At 40.4% G+C, this 6,685-nt stretch overlaps 1 long non-coding RNA gene across 2 annotated transcripts; it reads right to left on the bottom strand.

The window, feature by feature from the left end:
• Window positions 1-2,301: 2,301 nt before the first annotated feature.
• On the bottom strand, window positions 2,302-6,514 carry LOC129214238 (uncharacterized). 2 transcript variants are annotated; one of them, XR_008579637.1, is made up of 3 exons: window positions 6,361-6,514; window positions 3,613-3,783; window positions 2,302-2,698 (listed from the first exon to the last, which is right to left on the bottom strand). It is a non-coding gene; the product is annotated as an uncharacterized LOC129214238 (long non-coding RNA). The 2 variants fall into 2 exon arrangements; XR_008579636.1 differs by having other exon boundaries at window positions 2,302-2,721.
• Window positions 6,515-6,685: the final 171 nt, after the last annotated feature.

Raw genomic sequence — 6,685 nt, forward strand, 5'->3', positions numbered from 1 at the left:
TATGAACAATATTTGAAGTGTAAATAGTTTAGATCTCAGTTCAGGAAAGTACATAATCACATTTCAATTCCATTGAGGCAACGGTTCAACAAATAGATTTCTCTGGAGTAATGACATTTTATTGAATAGAGTGATATGAAGGAACCTATTTTCTTGCTTCCTATGTATTTCTCTACATCAGCAAAATAAAAAGAAAGTCAAAAGGAGCTATGCCATGCTCATGACTATTCAAGTATCCAACCAGATGCAAACAAGAATGAACTACAAGTCCAAGTGGCAATGTAATATTCTCAGAACCTGAGTTACAGTAATGATGAGATATGATTTCAGTTTCCTTTTTATGAAAAAGGGCGAAGGAAACATAACTATTGTTAAAGTTTACTTCCAAATGCTTATGCAAATTAGTTTTTACACCATCAGACTACCTGCATGATGAATTTGATGACACCTATGAGATGGTCATACTGTTCAGGCCATGTCCTGTGACCCTCAAGGAACCTCAGCAGCCCTTCAGAGAGAGCATCAAAATCCAGGCTGTGCTATTCATTGAGTGGATTATTATTGCTGCCAAAGATCCACAGTAAACTAGTCTGCTTCATTCCTGAGCCAGAAAATTTTAATTGTTTCTGCTTAGGCAAAAAAATTAATAGATATATTCATTGCCCTCCCAGTCTATTATTTGATTAATAAGGGGATGAAGGAGGCCAGGTCTCCTACATTAGTAAGATGTTTAACAAACAACTGGTTATTAAATGCACAGGAAAATGTCAAGAAGTCTACTGCCATGGGGATTGGAACCAACAGCCTCCATGCCATTACTTCTGGAAAACCTGAAACTGCAGAGCACCACTACAGCTGTGGTGCTTTCCAAAATGCTCTGTTGAAACACCATTAGTGCTCCAGAAAGGTGGTTTGCAGTTTGAGGTTTGCTCTATTTCATCATAGGAATTATCATTTCAATTTTATGTCGATTTGTGCTGATATACAGCTGCATAGTGCTTAGCTCTGCTCCATGGGGAGCGCGTTCACCACGGCCATGGCTGCCAAGACAACAGTAGAGAACGGGATAAGAAAAATCCGGCCATCCTGAGGCACCAGCAATACCCTCCTCTTGTCAGCCACCAAATCACAAGGGACAGGACATGAAGCAGAAAGCAGCACAGTTCTCATCTTCACTGCTGTCAGGAGTAGCATTCAAAAGCCTTTGGTACCAGCTACGAGGCTTTTGTGCAAAGGGAAATTAACTGTCAGTACAGAGGTGCGGCAACACAGGAAAATAGCAGACAACAACACAGGGGAAGACAGACAGCTGCAAGATTTTGTATCTACTAATTGTGATTCATTATTTAGACCAGGATGAACATCAAATGGCTGGTTTTTAAGCTTACCTGAATTACTATGAGCACAGCTTCCTGAAGTGACCTTCGTGCTTTACCCTTTATAACCTGCTCTGAAGCCTGACACTTCTGGCACCATATAGTTAAGGTTCCTGCTTTTTTTTCCTTTGTGATTAATTCATTACTGTTCCTAGTACTGGATACACTCTGCACCCACTCTACTTGTTATACACTTGGCCTTTCTGCTTGGATCTGAGAGTCTTCAGACTGTGTTATGCAAAGGAATTTATATGCCTTTTACCACAGTAGTGTTGGGGTACTACAGCTTTTCAGCGAGTCATGGAGAAGTTTCAAAGCAGAATCACTGCAGTTTGCTGAAAGGGGAGCTTGTTATGGGAGCTCATCCATCACATGCACATGTTGATCACATCCTGCCTGCTCTCCACTGGATCCATCACTGAGCAAAATGAGACCAATGGTTGCAGTCAGACTTGGTTGTTAGCCAAAGCAGCACTCTGACCTTCAGAACAAGTTATTTCAAGACAGGAACTACTGCTTCTAATAATTTCGGTTTCAAAACAAGACACTTCTCATCTTGGGTGGCTCAATACTCATTGATAACATGTTCAAGACAGACTTTTCAAGAATCCATGGAAGGACATCCTCAGGAAGTCCTTCTGCATTTTTGCCAAACCAAGATTAAATGGAAGCCCAGCTGGAGAGAGTGGTACATACTGCCCCTGAATACTTGCATGACAGAATAAGAACAGAGAAAGTGGCAGACCAGCTAACATCGTGCAGTATCCTAGCATCCAAAGAGAACAAAAAAGGAGAAACATGGAAGTGAAAGAAGGGGAAAATACCAAGCAATCTTCTATGATCATATAAAACCCAAACATCCACAGACAACAGCACGTTCATTTCTCCTGCACCATGGTGCAACAGCCATTCATACACACGACGCCCTCACCACACGCTCCCAAACCTTTTGTGAATAAACCTCTGGCAGCATCTACTGTTTTCCAGCAGCAAGATACAAATTGCACACAATCATAAGCATTGTGTGGACTTTCTGGGGAGCATTCAGTGAACAAAACTCATGAACAGATGCAGCTGGAATTCACTGCAGGATGTTTTTATTTGCCTAATCAGAAGGAAATAAGAATCTGTTTAGAAATTCCCAAACTGTATCACTGCTAGCAGCTAAGCCTTGGGTCCCACGCAGTCAGAGCACACCAGGTTGGTTGTAAGATGGATTAGCAGAGCCAGTGGAGTTGGATTCATCAGTTCAAGGTGTTGAAGTTCATGGGGTTTGTTCTCAAGGTTCAGCTGCCATGTCATTGCATTATGTCCTGTATGTCCTAGAGCATTTAAAAGGTTCTACCTAACAGAATGGTCAGAACAGAAATTGCAGCTAAATATTGCAACTGAATCACTTCAGTGACAGAAGTAAATGTCTGTAAGACCTAAATGTTAATTGACTAGTCAAAATGTTATTTTTCCAAAACTAGAAGCAGTTTAACTGGTTATATTTAATACATCTAAGCCTCAAGTTTTGGCTGCAAAACCAAGTTCCCAAGCATCTGAGTATTTTCATTACTTCCTTAGACTAGTTTTGAAGAAGTGGTCATTTTATAAACTTCATTATATCACTTGAGGCTGTGAGTACTTCAGTCTGAAGAAACCAAAAGAAAAATCCATTACTTGGTTGGAATGCCTGCATACCTTTAAACCCTGCTGAATTTTGAAGGTGGACAATAGTTATTTCAATCCTCACCTCTGATTTTCCTTCTGTTTATTAGCAGCTGGTTCAGAGAATTAAACCATCTGCTCTTTGAAAAATGAGTATTGCCGAAAATAAATAGTTTCGCCTTGGCAGTAAATTCATCCAGACTGCAACTTATCTTACCATTGCTGCTTCTCCTAATAAGATTACAGATAGAATATTACATCTGTCAAGAACCTTCATAATTGCTTTTAAAAGTGAAGTATAGTTCCGATCAAAATGGTTAGCCAGTTGTTGAGTAATCTCTGTGCTTAGTTTTTCGAATGTCTGAAAGTGATTTCCTTGTAACACAGGCTAAGGGACTAAAGCAGTAGGCATAGATGTTCATCGGTTTAACATTATTTGACGATAAATCCTAATGGGACAGATTATAAACAATAGCCTTTGTTTTCTGCTTGTAGTTTATGGAAAGAAAATTCTGCAATTTAGAGAAGGCAAATCCTGAAGTGTCTACTTGGCTGTGCAAACCAAGCAGTGGAAAGAACATACCTTTGACTTCAGTGGCATGGAATAAACCCCTGCATACATAGCTCTGACTGGAAAACCGGGGAGAACCTGTTGTGCACTTCCTTGCTGATATTTCCAGTTAATGCCCTTCTTGCCGTGTGACAGAGGGCAGTTCAGTTCACACGTGAAGTCACCTCCCATTAGCTTCCAGGTCTGGAAAAAGGGGAAATGGTGCCTTTGAAAGCAGACAAAGCAGCATTACTGCTGTAACACTCGGTTCAACACACAGCTTATCACAGAACCTGCAGGTGTTTGAACCATAATACTGGGGGCAGATCTTCCTCCCCTATATTCTAACCTCCCAAACTTATGGCATCACCAGTTGCCTACATGGGTTTTGACCTCATAAGTAAACAGAGCCACCAAAGACTGTCCATTGTAACGCTGCTGCTGTTCTTACTCTTCACTTGCAAAACCTTTTAAGGATTTCAAAAGGTATTAGAAACAGAGTAATCTTCACAAATTCCTTCTGAGGTAAAATCTCTGGTGAGGTAAAAGGCTAGGATTTTCAAATGAGGGTGCCTGGCGTTATCTTCTTAAACATCTCAGGATGTAATGGAGATGTCAGTGGGATCTTCGTCACTTCTGAAAAATTAGGCCAATTATTTCAGTGCCAGCTCACTGCACAGCTTCAGAAATCTGCCCTGGAAAATGTCAGCCCAATACTGGTCTCAGTGAGTCAGTGATAAACAAGTTTAAAGGCTTGGGAGCAGCACAGACATTTCAAGGGACTGCAGACAGGAGCAGAGACAGACTTTTTTCTCATGTCCTGTGAAGTGATAAAGCCACATCCTCTCACTTTTCAAAACACAAGGTCCAAAGCAAGCCCCCCCTTTGCCCCACATCACCCGGTTTCAGCTAAGGATCCCATTTCCCAGCCTCCTGCTCTAGGCCTGGGAGCCTCTCATGTCATTAACCTCTTTCCTACACAAAAGCCTGCGGAAAAGCGGCCCTGTCTCCGGGTTATTTTCACAAGATAGCACATCTCAGGCATAACAGTTCGAGCTCAATTGCACCATTGCCAGTTTTGATGGACTCTCAGCAAGGAAAACCAAAACAAAAGCATCACATTGCCTGTATACATTAGGTACAGGACTTTTCAGAAACTATAACATTATACAATATATAACATGTTTTTCTGCTATGCTTCCTGTCTCCAAGGAGTAAAAGCTGACAGCACTGTTAGTTTTGGGGCAAAACAGCAAAGGATAGGAGCGAGTATTTCATGCAATGGTCACCATTTTGGCCCAAGGGATGAATAAATACACCATGTTTCTTTCAGGCAGTGAACAAAGATGAATTACTTAAAAATAAGGCAAAGTGAAAATCAATCTACTGAATTAAAAATATGTTAATATTTTAATTGACATATTGCATGTCAGCAGGAGTAAAATGAAATAATCTATCTTTCTGAACACATGATCATTTGTGTCGCTAGAAAACCATTCCTGTTTTTTAAAGAGAAGAATGTCCCTCTATCCCTCTCTGTATACAGAATATGCCATCCCCCTAACGATATCACTATATATAACTACACCAGAGAGAATGGAATTTATATTCATGAGATACAGATGGCTTCATAACTCACTGGTGACGGAGGCCTGAGTGAGTACCTCAGCCTCCCCTATGGAGCAGAAAGCAATTCCAGATCTCAGTGCAGTTAGTAAATAACTCACCTACAGAGACATAGGTCCTACTTTGACCCACTCTGTGACATCAGGCACCTCCCCTCTCCACCTTTTTTCCAACCTCTTCATTATACCTATTTAGACTGGCAGGTTTTGCTTTAAGGGAAAACTAGGTTTAGCAGTGAACAGTCTTTATCCTGTAAAGGATATAACTGCAAAGGGTCCCAGCTGCAAGTGGGACCAAAAAGGCACTTGATTGTCACAAAAAGTTTAAGGTATTATCCAATTTTCATTTTAAATCACTGAAATTCAGGTTTCCTATTCCTGAGTCAAACACAATCCACACGTTCAATACTAGCCACCGCCAACACTGCAGATGACGCTGCTCTCAAGTCACCAGGATTTCAGACCCACAAAGCCAGCTAGAAACAGATTCAACCATTTGCTAAGAGCCAGCAAAGCCACACCTTGCTGAGCTGGGTGGGAGCCATCCCCTCCTCACCCCGCAAACTACAACAGCTTCTGTTAGAAGGCTTGATTGCTTTAGCCAAGGTTTTGAGAGATCAGTGGAGACATACGTGCACTTATCAGGATATATCCCAGTTACATACAAATAATCCAGGGAAGAGAGCAAAGAAGTGCAATACATTTCACACAAAAGACTGAGACACACAGACAAACTCTTTACCTATTTAGCCTCCATACATAAAGCTTAAATGTAAACCAGTGCCAAGCAATTAGCTGAAAATGTTCATATATTTTCAAAATAGGCTGAAAGTTTAGAACATGAATAGACTTTTCTTTCAAATCATTAAAAATTCCTCTATAGCTTATATCATAATAAGGTACTTCATACAGAGCAGACCAAAAAATCTGGAACCATCTTCCCTCACATTCAAGTTATAATTTTTACTCCCTTTTTTAATGTGCTCCACAAACTCCAGACTATAGAAGTGAACTTATAAATGATTGCTCAGTAACAAAACATTTTAAGAGAAATTTTTGCAAAAGTTTCTGCTAAAAAATGAAAAAAATCAATACAGAGAAGAATCTAACTGTAGACTACCCTATTATGCAGGGAAAAAAGTAATCTGAGACTTACATCAGAGCTTTGAAACACACATCTTCGGAAGATAAAACATCTTCAACTGAGCAAAAGCCATACTGAAAAGTCTTGTCCATATTTACTTTACAAAAATAATAAAAAAATTTATTCTGCTACTTTTCCCTTCAGAGCAAAGTAACTCTCCACTATAAGCTCCCATCCATCTCCTAAAGAAGGACCATACACCCACCTCACCACAATTTATAGGGACAAAATTGAAGGGGGTGGGGTGGGGTGTGTAAGCTCAGCTGGGATCACTTAACTTGGAACTAACTATAAATACATCCTGCTTTACAAGTTCTCCTTCTCTGACACCTGAGGC

This window comes from Grus americana, chromosome 17 (genome assembly GCF_028858705.1).
Source record: "Grus americana isolate bGruAme1 chromosome 17, bGruAme1.mat, whole genome shotgun sequence".
NCBI lineage: Eukaryota > Metazoa > Chordata > Aves > Gruiformes > Gruidae > Grus > Grus americana.